Source organism: Ranitomeya imitator, chromosome 3 (genome assembly GCF_032444005.1).
Source record: "Ranitomeya imitator isolate aRanImi1 chromosome 3, aRanImi1.pri, whole genome shotgun sequence".
In the NCBI taxonomy this organism is placed as follows: domain Eukaryota; kingdom Metazoa; phylum Chordata; class Amphibia; order Anura; family Dendrobatidae; genus Ranitomeya; species Ranitomeya imitator.
This window is the reverse complement of record NC_091284.1, coordinates 601,009,288-601,025,687: the sequence shown is the minus strand read 5'-3', so window position 1 is coordinate 601,025,687 and position 16,400 is coordinate 601,009,288.

Sequence of the window (16,400 nt, the reverse complement as noted above, 5' to 3'; positions counted from 1 at the left end):
ACCGCAGACAGGCATCGAATGCCTAAAATAATAACACATGGCTGTAGGCAATTTTAAATTGGTTCCAGGGGTACACGGACAGCAGTGGTGTGGTCAGTGGAGGCCTAGTGGAAGGAGTGACCGCAGACAGGCATCGAAGGCCTAAAATAATAACACATGGCTGTAGGCAATTTTAAATTGGTTCCAGGGGTACACGGGCAGCAGTGACCTGGTCAGTGTAGTAGTAGTTGAAAAAATGGACCGCAGACAGGCATCGAATGCCTAAAATAATAACACATGGCTGTAGGCAATTTTAAATTGGTTCCAGGGGTACACGGACAGCAGTGGTGTGGTCAGTGGAGGCCTAGTGGAAGGAGTGACCGCAGACAGGCATCGAAGGCCTAAAATAATAACACATGGCTGTAGGCAATTTTAAATTGGTTCCAGGGGTACACGGGCAGCAGTGACCTGGTCAGTGTAGTAGTAGTTGAAAAAATGGACCGCAGACAGGCATCGAATGCCTAAAATAATAACACATGGCTGTAGGCAATTTTAAATTGGTTCCAGGGGTACACGGACAGCAGTGGTGTGGTCAGTGGAGGCCTAGTGGAAGGAGTGACCGCAGACAGGCATCGAAGGCCTAAAATAATAACACATGGCTGTAGGCAATTTTAAATTGGTTCCAGGGGTACACGGGCAGCAGTGACCTGGTCAGTGTAGTAGTAGTTGAAAAAATGGACCGCAGACAGGCATCGAATGCCTAAAATAATAACACATGGCTGTAGGCAATTTTAAATTGGTTCCAGGGGTACACGGACAGCAGTGGTGTGGTCAGTGGAGGCCTAGTGGAAGGAGTGACCGCAGACAGGCATCGAAGGCCTAAAATAATAACACATGGCTGTAGGCAATTTTAAATTGGTTCCAGGGGTACACGGGCAGCAGTGACCTGGTCAGTGTAGTAGTAGTTGAAAAAATGGACCGCAGACAGGCATCGAATGCCTAAAATAATAACACATGGCTGTAGGCAATTTTAAATTGGTTCCAGGGGTACACGGACAGCAGTGGTGTGGTCAGTGGAGGCCTAGTGGAAGGAGTGACCGCAGACAGGCATCGAAGGCCTAAAATAATAACACATGGCTGTAGGCAATTTTAAATTGGTTCCAGGGGTACACGGGCAGCAGTGACCTGGTCAGTGTAGTAGTAGTTGAAAAAATGGACCGCAGACAGGCATCGAATGCCTAAAATAATAACACATGGCTGTAGGCAATTTTAAATTGGTTCCCGGGGTACACGGGCAGCAGTGACCTGGTCAGTGTAGTAGTAGTTGAAAAAATGGACCGCAGACAGGCATCGAATGCCTAAAATAATAACACATGGCTGTAGGCAATTTTAAATTGGTTCCAGGGGTACACGGGCAGCAGTGACCTGGTCAGTGTAGTAGTAGTTGAAAGAATGGACCGCAGACAGGCATCGAAGGCCTAAAATAAAAAAATTGGGCTGGCTGTAGGCAATTTTAAATTGGTTCCAGGGGTACACGGACAGCAGTGGTGTGGTCAGTGGAGGCCTAGTGGAAGGAGTGACCGCAGACACGCATCGAAGGCCTAAAATAATAACACATGGCTGTAGGCAATTTTAAATTGGTTCCAGGGGTACACGGACAGCAGTGACCTGGTCAGTGTAGTAGTAGTTGAAAGAATGGACCGCAGACAGGCATCGAAGGCCTAAAATAAAAAAATTGGGCTGGCTGTAGGCAATTTTAAATTGGTTCCAGGGGTACACGGGCAGCAGTGACCTGGTCAGTGTAGTAGTAGTTGAAAGAATGGACCGCAGACAGGCTTAGAAGGCCTAACATAACAAACTTGGGCTGGCTGTAGGCACTTTTAAATTGGTTCCAGGGGTACACGGGCAGCAGTGGTCTGGTCAGTGGAAGTCTAGTGGAAGGAGTGACCGCAGACAGGCTTCCAAGGCCTAACATAACAAACTTGGGCTGGCTGTAGGCACTTTTAAATTGGTTCCAGGGGTACACGGGCAGCAGTGGTCTGGTCAGTGGAAGTCTAGTGGAAGGAGTGACCGCAGACAGGCTTCCAAGGCCTAACATAACAAACTTGGGCTGGCTGTAGGCACTTTTAAATTGGTTCCAGGGGTACACGGGCAGCAGTGGTCTGGTCAGTGGAAGTCTAGTGGAAGGAGTGACCGCAGACAGGCTTCGAAGGCCTAACATAACAAAATTGGGCTGGCTGTAGGCACTTTAAATTGGTTCCAGGGGTACATGGGCAGCAGTGTATGGTCAGTGGAAGTCTAGTGGAAGGAGTGACGGCAGACAGTCTTCGAAGGCCTAACATAACAAAATTGGGCTGACTGTAGGCACTTTTAAATTGGTTCCAGGGTAACACGGCCAGCAGTGGCCTGGTCAGTGTAGTAGTTGTAGAAAGAAGGGACCGCAGACAGGCTTCGAAGGCCTAACATAACAAAAATGTCAAAACAATGGTATTGTCAGTGCCAGGCATTGAAGGATGTCAGCGGCTAGACTACACATTGGTGAAGCTGTGAGAGATAATTTTGCTAGTGGTAGAGCACTGTTTGAGCTGGGGGGGGGAACTGTCTTGTGGCCGGCGGTACAGGCACAGGGCCCCTCATATTACAACGGTGTGTCTGACGTTGGGTGCGCACCACCACCGCCAGAGACACTTTATTGTACTATGAGGGACCCAGTGGCAGTGCCGTCGACCAAAAGCGGCCACACCCACCTCTTCAGACAAACAGCACTCTCAAGGGTCCAAGCGCAAAGTGGCGATAGCACGGCCCCGTGTGGGGAGTTTGGCCATTTCGTGAGGTGGAAACATGTCGTATGCTGGACAATCAGGTGAAGAAAATTACGAGATTGGAAAAGTCATTCAGAATAGTCCACAGGCAAGACCTTTTCATAGGAAAGCTAGGTGTCAGCCGGGCAGGGTGGGGCAAAAGATTTTGAAATCCAGTTGTGGTTCATTTTAATGAAGGTTAGATCATCTACATTTTGGGTAGCCAGACGAGTCCTTTTTTCTGTTAGTATTGAACCTGCAGCACTGAATACTCTTTCTGATAGGACACTAGCTGCCGGGCAAGCAAGCTCCTGCAATGCATATTCTGCCAATTCTGGCCAGGTGTCTAATTTGGATGCCCAGTAATCAAATGGGAATGACGGTTGAGGGAGAACGTCGATAAGGGATGAAAAATAGTTTGTAACCATACTGGACAAATGTTGTCTCCTGTCACTTTGAATTGATGCTGCAGTACCTGTCCTGTCTGCGGTCATAGAAAAATCACTCCACAACCTGGTCAGAAAACCCCTCTGTCCAACGCCACTTCTGATTTCTGCCCCTCTAACACCTCTGGTCTGCTGGCCCCTGGAGCTCGTGTGAGAACGATCACGGGCGCTGTGTGCAGGGAATGCCAGAAGCAAACGGTCAACAAGAGTTGATTGTTTTGTTGCTAATATTAGTTCCAAGTTCTCATGTGGCATAATATTTTGCAATTTGCCTTTATAGCGAGGATCAAGGAGGCAGGCCAACCAGTAATCGTCATCGTTCATCATTTTTGTAATGCGTGTGTCCCTTTTGAGGATACGCAAGGCATAATCCGCCATGTGGGCCAAAGTTCCCGTTGTCAAATCTGCGGTTGTGCTTGGTTGAGGGGCAGTTGCAGGCAAATCTACGTCACTTGTGTCCCTCAAAAAACCAGAACCCGGCCTTGCCACGCCACCAATTTCCCGTGCCCCCGGGAAAGCTTCCTCATTAAAAATATACTCATCCCCATCATCCTCCTCATCCTCCACCTCCTCTTCGCCCGGTACCTCGTCATGTACACTGCCCTGACCAGACAATCGCTGACTGTCATCAAGGCTTTCCTCTTCCTCTGGTGCAGACGCCTGATCCTTTATGTGCGTCAAACTTTGCATCAGCAGACGCATTAGGGGGATGCTCATGCTTATTATGGCGTTGTCTGCACTAACCAGCCGTGTGCATTCCTCAAAACACTGAAGGACTTGACACATGTCTTGAATCTTCGACCACTGCACACCTGACAACTCCATGTCTGCCATCCTACTGCCTGCCCGTGTATGTGTATCCTCCCACAAAAACATAACAGCCCGCCTCTGTTCGCACAGTCTCTGAAGCATGTGCAGTGTTGAGTTCCACCTTGTTGCAACGTCTATGATTAGGCGATGCTGGGGAAGGTTCAAAGAACGCTGATAGGTCTGCATACGGCTGGAGTGTACAGGCGAACGGCGGATATGTGCGCAAAGTCCACGCACTTTGAGGAGCAGGTCGGATAACCCCGGATAACTTTTCAGGAAGCACTGCACCACCAGGTTTAAGGTGTGAGCCAGGCAAGGAATGTGTTTCAGTTGGGAAAGGGAGATGGCAGCCATGAAATTCCTTCCGTTATCACTCACTACCTTGCCTGCCTCAAGATCTACAGTGCCCAGCCACGACTGCGTTTCTTGCTGCAAGAACTCGGACAGAACTTCCGCGGTGTGTCTATTGTCGCCCAAACACTTCATAGCCAATACAGCCTGCTGACGTATGCCAGTAGCTGCCCCATAATGGGAGACCTGGTGTGCAACAGTGGCAGGTGCGGATGGAGTGTTTGTGCGACTGCGGTCTGTGGACGAGCTCTTGCTTCTGCAGGAGGACGAGGAGGAGGAGGAGGAGGGGGTGCGAACGGCTACAGACAACTGTTTACTAGACCGTGGGCTAGGCAGAACTGTCCCAAACTTGCTGTCCCCTGTGGACCCTGAATCCACCACATTTACCCAGTGTGCCGTGATGGACACGTAACGTCCCTGGCCATGCCTACTGGTCCATGCATCTGTTGTCAGGTGCACCTTTGTGCTCACAGATTGCCTGAGTGCATGGACGATGCGCTCTTTAACATGCTGGTGGAGGGCTGGGATGGCTTTTCTGGAAAAAAAGTGTCGACTGGGTAGCTCGTAGCGTGGTACAGCGTAGTCCATCAGGTCTTTGAAAGCTTCGCTTTCAACTAACCGGTAGGGCATCATCTCTAACGAGATTAGTCTAGCTATGTGGGCGTTCAAACCCTGTGTACGCGGATGCGAGGCTAAGTATTTCCTTTTTCTAACCATAGTCTCATGTAGGGTGAGCTGGACTGGAGAGCTGGAGATCGTGGAACTAGCGGGGGTGCCGGTGGACATGGCAGACTGAGAGACGGTGGGAGATGGTATTGTTGCCGCCGGTGCCCTAGATGCAGTGTTTCCTACTACGAAACTGGTGATTCCCTGACCCTGACTGCTTTGGCCTGGCAAAGATACCTGCACAGATACAGCAGGTGGTGCGCTAAATGGTGGTCCTACACTGCCGGAAGGGATGTTGCGTTGATGACTAGCTTCATTGGCCGAGGGTGCAACAACCTTAAGGGACGTTTGGTAGTTAGTCCAAGCTTTCAAATGCATGGTGGTTAAATGTCTATGCATGCAACTAGTATTGAGACTTTTCAGATTCTGACCTCTGCTTAAGGAAGTAGAACATTTTTGACAGATGACTTTGCGCTGATCAATTGGATGTTGTTTAAAAAAATGCCAGACTGCACTCTTTCTAGCATCGGATACCTTTTCAGGCATTGCAGACTGAGCTTTAACCGGATGGCCACGCTGTCCTCCACCAGGTTTTGGCTTTGCCACGCGTTTTGGGCAAGATACGGGCCCGGCAGATGGAACCTGTGGCGATGTTGATGCCTGCTGCGGCCCCTCCTCCTCCTCTGCTTCAGAACTGCTGCCGCCTGCACCCTGTTCCCCCAATGGCTGCCAATCGGGGTCAAGAACTGGGTCATCTAATAACTCTTCTTGTACCTCCTGCGCAACTTCGTCTGTGTCACCGTGTCGTTCGGTGGTATAGCGTTCGTGATGGGGCAACATAGTCTCATCAGGGTCTGATTCTTGATCAGCACCCTGCGAGGGCAATGTTGTGGTCTGAGTCAAAGGACCAGCATAGTAGTCTGGCTGTGGCTGTGCGTCAGTGCACTCCATGTCAGATTCAATTTGTAATGGGCATGGACTGTTAACTGCTTCACTTTCTAAGCCAGGGACGGTATGTGTAAAGAGCTCCATGGAGTAACCCGTTGTGTCGCCTGCTGCATTCTTCTCTGTTGTTGTTTTTGCTGAAGAGGACAAGGAAGTGACTTGTCCCTGACCGTGAACATCCACTAACGACGCGCTGCTTTTACTTTTACCAGTTTCACGAGATGAGGCAAAAGAGCTAGAGGCTGAGTCAGCAAGATAAGCCAAAACTTGCTCTTGCTGCTCCGGCTTTAAAAGCGGTTTTCCTAATCCCAGAAAAGGGAGCGTTCGAGGCCTTGTGTAGCCGGACGACGAACCTGGCTCCACAGCTCCAGACTTAGGTGCAATATTTTTTCCCCCACGACCACCTGATGCTCCACCACTACCACTACCCTCATTACCAGCTGACAATGAACGCCCCCGGCCACGACCTCTTCCACTAGACTTCCTCATTGTTTTAAAAACGTAACCAAACTAACGTTATTTGTTGCAGTCACACAACTTACACGGTGAGCTATAACTTCAGTATGATTTAGCTACCCCTTTACAGGTTGGTGAGACCACAGCGAAAATCAGGCCCAATGTTACACACTCTTTTTTTGGTGGCTGCAAATTAGAGAGATGCCCCACACGCAGGACTGTCACTGAAGCACAAATGTTAATATTAATGTCACACTATTATTTTTTTTTTATTTTTATTTTTTTCAGGAACACTTTAGAAACCCCCCAAAAAAAAAAAAATAGATTTTTGCAGGGAGAATTTAGAAAACAAATGTAACAAACTATATGCTTTCTATGGGCCACTGAGTGAGAGATGACGCACACAGGAATCAGGAGTGGCACACAAGCCCAGAGGCCAATATTTTTCTACCAATGATTGATGGAGTTATTTTCTCTGGTAGATTTTGGAACCCAAATCAAGGAAAAAAAATGTAGGCTTTCTATGGACCACAATTGGAGAGAGAGAGAGAGAGAGATGGCACACCCAGGAGTCAAGACTGGCACACAAGCAGAAAGGCCAATATTAATCTCCCACTGTTTTTTTTTTTTTTTTTTTTTTTTCAGGGAGACTTTAGAAAAAAAAATAATAAAAAAAATATGATTTTATCAGGAAGAATTTAGAAACCAAATAAAATAAAATGATTTTTTCAGGGAGAATTTATAAAACAAATAAAAACAAAAATAGGCGTTCTATGGCCCACTGACTGAGAGATGACGCACACAGGAGTCAGGAGTGGCACACAAACCCAGAGGCCAATATTTTTCTACCAATGATTGATGGAGTTATTTTCTCTGGTAGATTTTGGAACCCAAATCAAGGAAAAAAAATGTAGGCTTTCTATGGACCACAATTGGAGAGAGAGAGAGAGAGAGATGGCACACCCAGGAGTCAAGACTGGCACACAAGCAGAAAGGCCAATATTAATCTCCCACTGTTTTTTTTTTTTTTTTTTTTTTTTTTTTTTTCAGGGAGACTTTAGAAAAAAAAATAATAAAAAAAATATGATTTTATCAGGAAGAATTTAGAAACCAAATAAAATAAAATGATTTTTTCAGGGAGAATTTATAAAACAAATAAAAACAAAAATAGGCGTTCTATGGCCCACTGACTGAGAGATGACGCACACAGGAGTCAGGAGTGGCACACAAACCCAGAGGCCAATATTTTTCTACCAATGATTGATGTAGTTATTTTCTCTGGTAGATTTTAGAACCCAAATCAAGGAAAAAAAATATAGGCTTTCTATGGACCACAATTGGAGAGAGAGAGAGAGAGAGAGAGAGAGAGAGAGAGAGAGAGAGAGATGGCACACCCAGGAGTCAAGACTGGCACACAAGCAGAAAGGCCAATATTAATCTCCCACTGTTTTTTTGGTTGTTTTTTTTTTTTTTTTTTCAGGGAGACTTTAGAAATAAAAATAATAAAAAAAATATGATTTTATCAGGAAGAATTTAGAAACCAAATAAAATAAAATGATTTTTTCAGGGAGAATTTAGAAAACAAATAAAACCAAAAATAGGCGTTCTATGGCCCACTGACTGAGAGAGAGAGAGAGAGATGGAACGCTTAGTACTGGCACACAAGCCCAAAGGGCAATATTAATCTCCCTTTTTTTTTCCAGGGAGAATTTCTAAAACCCAAAAAAAAAATAAAATAGGCTTTCTATGGCCCACTATTTGTGAGAGAGATGGGACGCTCAGGACTGGCACAGATGGCACGCTCAGGACTGGCACACAAGCCCAGAGGCCAATATTAATCTCCCTTTTTTTCTGGGAGAATTTATAAAACCAAAAAAAATTTAAATAGGCTTTCTATGGCCCACTATTTGTGAGAGAGATGGCACGCTCAGGACTGGCACAGATGGCACGCTCACAACTGGCACACAAGCCCAGAGGCCAATATTAATCTCCCTTTTTTCAGGGAAAATTTATAAAACAAAAAAAAAAATTAAATAGGCTTTCTATGGCCCACTATTTGTGAGAGAGATGGCACGCTCAGGGCTGGCACAGATGGCACGCTCAGGACTGGCACACAAGCCCAGAGGCCAATATTAATCTCCCTTTTTTTCAGGGAGAATTTATAAAACCCCCAAAAAAAATAAAATAGGCTTTCTATGGCCCACTATTTGTGAGAGAGATGGGACGCTCAGGACTGGCACAGATGGCACGCTCAGGACTGGCACAGAAGCCCAGAGGCCAATATTAATCTCCCTTTTTTTCTGGGAGAATTTATAAAACCAAAAAAATATTTAAATAGGCTTTCTATGGCCCACTATTTGTGAGAGAGATGGCACGCTCAGGACTGGCACAGATGGCACGCTCACAACTGGCACACAAGCCCAGAGGCCAATATTAATCTCCCTTTTTTCAGGGAGAATTTCTAAAACCCAAAAAAAAAATAAAATAGGCTTTCTATGGCCCACTATTTGTGAGAGAGATGGGACGCTCAGGACTGGCACAGATGGCACGCTCAGGACTGGCACAGAAGCCCAGAGGCCAATATTAATCTCCCTTTTTTTCTGGGAGAATTTATAAAACCAAAAAAATATTTAAATAGGCTTTCTATGGCCCACTATTTGTGAGAGAGATGGCACGCTCAGGACTGGCACAGATGGCACGCTCACAACTGGCACACAAGCCCAGAGGCCAATATTAATCTCCCTTTTTTCAGGGAGAATTTCTAAAACCCAAAAAAAAAATAAAATAGGCTTTCTATGGCCCACTATTTGTGAGAGAGATGGGACGCTCAGGACTGGCACAGATGGCACGCTCAGGACTGGCACAGAAGCCCAGAGGCCAATATTAATCTCCCTTTTTTTCTGGGAGAATTTATAAAACCAAAAAAATATTTAAATAGGCTTTCTATGGCCCACTATTTGTGAGAGAGATGGCACGCTCAGGACTGGCACAGATGGCACGCTCACAACTGGCACACAAGCCCAGAGGCCAATATTAATCTCCCTTTTTTCAGGGAAAATTGATAAAACAAAAAAAAAAATTAAATAGGCTTTCTATGGCCCACTATTTGTGAGAGAGATGGCACGCTCAGGGCTGGCACAGATGGCACGCTCAGGACTGGCACACAAGCCCAGAGGCCAATATTAATCTCCCTTTTTTTCAGGGAGAATTTATAAAACCCCCAAAAAAAATAAAATAGGCTTTCTATGGCCCACTATTTGTGAGAGAGATGGGACGCTCAGGACTGGCACAGATGGCACGCTCAGGACTGGCACAGAAGCCCAGAGGCCAATATTAATCTCCCTTTTTTTCTGGGAGAATTTATAAAACCAAAAAAATATTTAAATAGGCTTTCTATGGCCCACTATTTGTGAGAGAGATGGCACGCTCAGGACTGGCACAGATGGCACGCTCACAACTGGCACACAAGCCCAGAGGCCAATATTAATCTCCCTTTTTTCAGGGAGAATTTCTAAAACCCAAAAAAAAAATAAAATAGGCTTTCTATGGCCCACTATTTGTGAGAGAGATGGGACGCTCAGGACTGGCACAGATGGCACGCTCAGGACTGGCACAGAAGCCCAGAGGCCAATATTAATCTCCCTTTTTTTCTGGGAGAATTTATAAAACCAAAAAAATATTTAAATAGGCTTTCTATGGCCCACTATTTGTGAGAGAGATGGCACGCTCAGGACTGGCACAGATGGCACGCTCACAACTGGCACACAAGCCCAGAGGCCAATATTAATCTCCCTTTTTTCAGGGAAAATTTATAAAACAAAAAAAAAAATTAAATAGGCTTTCTATGGCCCACTATTTGTGAGAGAGATGGCACGCTGAGGGCTGGCACAGATGGCACGCTCAGGACTGGCACACAAGCCCAGAGGCCAATATTAATCTCCCTTTTTTTCAGGGAGAATTTATAAAACCAAAAAAAAAAATAAATAGGCTTTCTATGGCCCACTATTTGTGAGAGAGATGGCACGCCTAGGGCTGGCACAGATGGCACGCTCAGGACTGGCACACAAGCCCAGAGGCCAATATTAATCTCCCTTTTTTTCAGGGAGAATTTATAAAACCCCAAAAAAAATAAAATAGGCTTTCTATGGCCCACTATTTGTGAGAGAGATGGCACACTCAGGACTGGCACACAAGCCCAAAGGCCAATATTAATCTCCCACTGTATTTTTATCAGGGAGAATTTATACACCCCACAAAAAAAAATACAGAAAAATGAAAAGGCTTTCTATGGCCCACTATGTGAGAGAGATGGCACACACAGGGATGGCACTCTAGCAGAAATGCCAAATTGCCAATCTTAATCTCCCACCAAAAAAAAAAAAAAAAAAAAAACAGGGAATGTCCTACAATTACTATCTCCCTGCCTGCAGTAATCTCAGCCAGGTATGGCAGGCAGCTACTATCTCCCTGCCTGCAGTAATCTCAGCCAGGTATGGCAGGCAGCAATAAGGAGTGGACTGATGCACAAATGAAATAAAAAGTGTGGACAAACAAAAAAGATAGCTGTGCAGAAAGGAAGGAACAAGAGGATTTGTGCTTTGAAAAAAGCAGTTGGTTTGCACAGCGGCGTACACACAGCAATGCAGCTATCAGGGAGCCTTCTAGGGCAGCCCAATGAGCTACAGCGCTGAGGGGAAAAAAAAAAAAAAAAAAACTTCCACTGTCCCTGCACACCGAGGGTGGTGTTGGACAGTGCAAATCGCTGCAGCACAAGCGGTTTTGTGGTTAATGGACCCTGCCTAACGCTATCCCTGCTTCTGACAAAGCGGCAGCAACCTCTCCCTAAGCTCAGATCAGCAGCAGTAAGATGGCGGTCGGCGGGAACGCCTCTTTATAGCCCCTGTGACGTCGCAGACAGCAAGCCAATCACTGCAATGCCCTTCTCTAAGATGGTGGGGACCAGGACCTATGTCATCACGCTGCCCACACTCTGCGTTTACCTTCATTGGCTGAGAAATGGCGCTTTTCGCGTCATTGAAACGCGACTTTGGCGCGAAAGTCGCGTACCGCATGGCCGACCCCGCACAGGGGTCGGATCGGGTTTCATGAAACCCCGACTTAGCCAAAAGTCGGCGACTTTTGAAAATGTTCGACCCGTTTCGCTCAACCCTAGTGCACAGATTTACGCTCGTGCAAGCGTCGACCGATCTGAATGGCCAAAGACAAAGACTCATTCAAACCAGCAGGCATAGGAAATCCCACCATGACATCCTTAAGAGCCTCAGAGAGACCCTTTCTGAACAAAGCTGCCAGCGCAGATTCATTCCACTGAGTGAGTACTGACCATTTCCTAAATTTCTGACAATATACTTCTATATCATCCTGACCCTGGCACAAAGCCAGCAAATTTTTCTCAGCCTGATCCACTGAATTAGGCTCATCGTACAGCAATCCGAGCGCCAGGAAAAACGCATCGACACTACTCAATGCAGGGTCTCCTGGCGCAAGAGAAAATGCCCAGTCTTGAGGGTCGCCGCGCAAAAAAGAAATAATAATCAAAACCTGTTGAATAGGATTACCAGAAGAATGAGGTTTCAAGGCCAGAAATAGCTTACAATTATTTTTGAAACTTAGAAACTTAGTTCTATCTCCAAAAAACAAATCAGGAATAGGAATTCTTGGTTCTAACATAGATTTCTGATCAATAGTATCTTGAATTTTTTGTACATTTATAACGAGATTATCCATTGAAGAGCACAGACCCTGAATATCCATGTCCACACCTGTGTCCAGAATCACCCAAATGTCTAGGGGAAAAAAAAAGTGAACACAGAGCTGAGAAAAAAAAAAAAAAATGATGTCAGAACTTTTTCTTTCCCTCTATTGAGAATCATTAGTTTGGCTCCTTGTACTGTTATGTTTGCTAATGACAGGTGTTATGAAGGCAATCCAGAAACACAGTGTGCTTAGCGATCAGAGCGCACACAGTGATCTGACAAATACCCAAAAATACAAGAACGAGCTCTGAGACGTGGAAACTCTGTAGACTGCACACCTGATCCTATCCTAAACACAACTAAAAGCGGCTGTGGATTGCGCCTAACAACTACCTAGGCAACTCGGCACAGCCTAAGAAACTAGCTAGCCTGAAGATAGAAAAATAGGCCTGACTTGCCCCAGAGAAATTCCCCAAAGGAAAAGGCAGCCCCCCACATATAATGACTGTGAGTAAGATGAAAAGACAAAACGTAGGGATGAAATAGATACAGCAAAGTGGGGCCCGATATTCTAGGACAGAGCGAGGACAGTAAAGCGAACTTTGCAGTCTACAAAAAACCCTAAAGCAAAACCACGCAAAGGGGGCAAAAAAAACCCACCGTGCCGAACTAACGGCACGGCGGTACACCCTTTGCGTCTCAGAGCTTCCAGCAAAACAAAAGACAAGCTGGACAGAGAAAAAGCAGCAAAAAAAACAAAAAGCACTTAGCTATACAGAGCAGCAGGTCACAGGAACAATCAGGAGAAGCTCAGATCCAACACTGAAACATTGACAAGGAGCAAGGATAGCAGCATCAGGCGGAGTTAAGTAATGAAGCAGTTAACGAGCTCACCAGAACACCTGAGGGAGGAAGCTCAGAAGCTGCAGTACCACTTGTGACCACAGGAGTGAATTCAGCCACAGAATTCACAACACCCGACCATCTCCCAGGGCCTATCTGCCACCGTCAAGGGATAGAGCAACTCAGCTGGCCTTTGACGCGGAGATTTATTTTTGGCGCAGGAGACACACGCCAGAATATAATCCCTGACATCCCGGACCATATGCGGCCACCAGTACGTCCTCGCCAGTAGCTCAGATGTCCTCTTTGTCCCAAAGTGTCCACCCACTCTGGACGAATGAGCCCAAGAGAGAACCTCCGGTCGCAAATTAATGGGCACAAAAGTCTTGCCCGGAGGCACAGACTCAAGCGAAACCGGTGCTACGGTTCTCAGGCTCTCAGAGGGAACAATAAGCCGAGGCTCCTCTTCCTCCTCTTCAGTTGACATAAGGGAGCGAGAGAGAGCATCAGCACGAATATTCTTCTCCCCGGTGAGAAAATGAAGAGAAAAGTGGAACCGGGAAAAGAACAAGGACCATCTGGCTTGGCGAGAATTTAGCCGCTGGGCTGTCTGTAAGTAGACCAAATTTTTGTGGTCAGTGTAAACCTGGAAGGGAAACCGCGCACCTTCCAGAAGATGTCTCCACTCTGAAAAGGCCAACTTCATTGCTAGCAGCTCCCTATACCCGATGGAGTAGTTTCTCTCCGCTGGCGAGAAAGTCTTAGAGAAGAAGAAGCATGGATGCTTCCGACCTTGAGCATCCTTCTGGTAGTGGACTGCTCCAGCACCAACGGACGAGGCATCCACCTCCATTAGGAATGGCTTATCCACATCGGGACAATGTAAGATGGGAGCGCTAGCAAAGTGGGACTTAATAGAAGTGAAGGCCTTGGAGACCTCTTCCGACCACAATTTAGGATTCGCTCCCTTCTTGGTGAGGGCTACCAAGGGAGCTACCAGAGTTGAGAAGTGGGGAATGAACTGGCGGTAATAGTTAATGAACCCCATAAAGCGCTGCACCGCTTTAAGAGAATGGGGCTCTTGCCAGTCCATCACAGCCTGTAGTTTGGCAGGATCCATAGCCAATCCCTGGGCGGAGATGATATAGCCCAGGAACGGCAAAGACTCCTGCTCAAACATACACTTCTCCAACTTAGCGTAAAGAGAGTTTGCCCGTAGGAGGTCGAAGACTCTGCCAACATCTCTCCGGTGGGAGTCAATATCTGGAGAAAAGATGAGAATATCATCCAGATAGACTACAACTGAGGTGGAAAGCATATCCCGGAAGATGTCGTTGACAAAGTCTTGAAAAACGGCTGGGGCATTACAGAGCCTGAAGGGCATCACCAGATACTCATAGTGCCCATCTCTGGTGTTAAACGCCGTTTTCCATTCGTCCCCCTCACGGATGCGAATCAGGTTGTAAGCACCCCGCAGATCTAATTTAGTAAATACCCTTGCTCCCCGAAGCCTATCGAAGAGCTCAGATATCAAGGGCAAAGGATACTTGTTCTTAACGGTGATAGCGTTAAGACCCCTGTAGTCTATGCATGGACGTAGCTCCCCATTCTTCTTCTGCACGAAGAAGAACCCTGCCCCAGCAGGTGACACTGACTTCCTGATAAACCCTCTTGCCAGATTCTCTTGAATGTACTGAGACATGGCCTCCGTCTCCGGGAGAGATAATGGATAAACTCGACCCCGGGGAGGCTCCGCACCAGGCAAGAGATCGATAGGACAGTCATAGGGGCGATGGGGCGGAAGGGTCTCCGCCGCCTTCTTGGAGAACACGTCTGCGTAAGACCAATATTGCTTGGGGAGAGAGGATAGATCTGCGGGTACCTCAGTAGTAGCAACCTGAACGCACTCTCGGTGCCACCTACCCCCACATGATTCACCCCATCCCAGAATTCTGCCTGAGGACCACTCGATGTGAGGAGAGTGGTACCGTAGCCAAGGTATCCCCAACAGGACCTCATCAATACCCTCAGGAATGACGAGCAGAGAAATAATCTCCTGATGGGATGGCGACCAGGACAGAGTAACAGGGATGGTCTGATGTGTTATCTGTGCGGGGAGTGTCGACCCATTCACCACTCGTACCTTTACTGGTTGAGATAGCATAACCAGGGGTATTGCGTGACCTTGGGCGAAGGCAGAAGACATAAAATTGCCCTCCGCCCCAGAATCCACGCAGAGGTCTACCGAGTGTGAGGATGAGCCAAAGGTAATTGTCCCCTTAAAGGACAATTTGGAGGCAAACGTCGCAGTGTCTAGTGCACCTCCACCTACTACCACTAGACGCTGACGTTTCCTCGACCGCTGATGACATCTGGTGGCAAGATGTCCTGACTGTTGGCAAACATGGCAACCCTGGAGTGCACGAGCGGTCTGGGACTTAGATCCCGCTCGTGACACCACCTTAGGTTCCTGGAACTCAGGAGCCTGGACTGGAGATTCCAAAGGTTTGGCGAAGGTGGGAGCCAGCCGAAACCTCTGCCTACACTGGGCTCGCTCTAACCTCCGCTCGTGAAAACGGAGGTCAATGCGAGTAGATACTGCTATTAACTCCTCCAGTGTGGCGGGAATCTCCCTAGTGGCCAGAGCATCCTTAACGTGGTCAGCCAGCCCCCTCCAAAATATAGGGATAAGGGCTTTATCCGACCACTCCAGCTCAGATGCCAGAGTGCGGAAATGGACGGCAAAAAGGCTGACCAAGGACGAGCCCTGAGTCAGTGCCAACAGTTGGAGCGCCGTGTCATGGGTGACACGAGGTCCTAGAAAGACCTGTTTCAGAGTGCTCAGGAATAACGGAGCACTCTGCACCACATGATCGCCACGCTCCCACAGCGGCGTAGCCCACTGCAACGCCCTGTCCGACAATAAGGAAATTATAAAGCCCACCTTAGCCCGCTCTGTAGGGAAACGAGAGGCCAGAAGCTCGAGATGTATTGGGCACTGACTCACGAAACCCCTACAGGACTTACTGTCACCAGAAAATATCTCTGGTAGCGGGAGGCGAGATAGCGTCGGTACAGGGGCGGCAGTGGACAAGGTAGCTGCAGCCACACTTGCAGCCTGAACAGCGACAGCAGTAACATCCACAGCTGAGGTTGAACGCTCAAGAGCCGCCAACCTTCCCTCCAGCTGCTGGATGTACCGCTGTAAACGCTGGTCGTCCGCCATTTTACTAGCCAGACCCTGGCGCTAGTATTCTGTTAGGATTGGCGGAACGCACCAAGACAGATGGTATAGATGCGTTTGCAGTCCGGGGTCCACCGTGCAGGTGAAAACCTGCTGCTAGCAATTAGCAGACTATATGGTGGTACACTAGAGTATACACGCG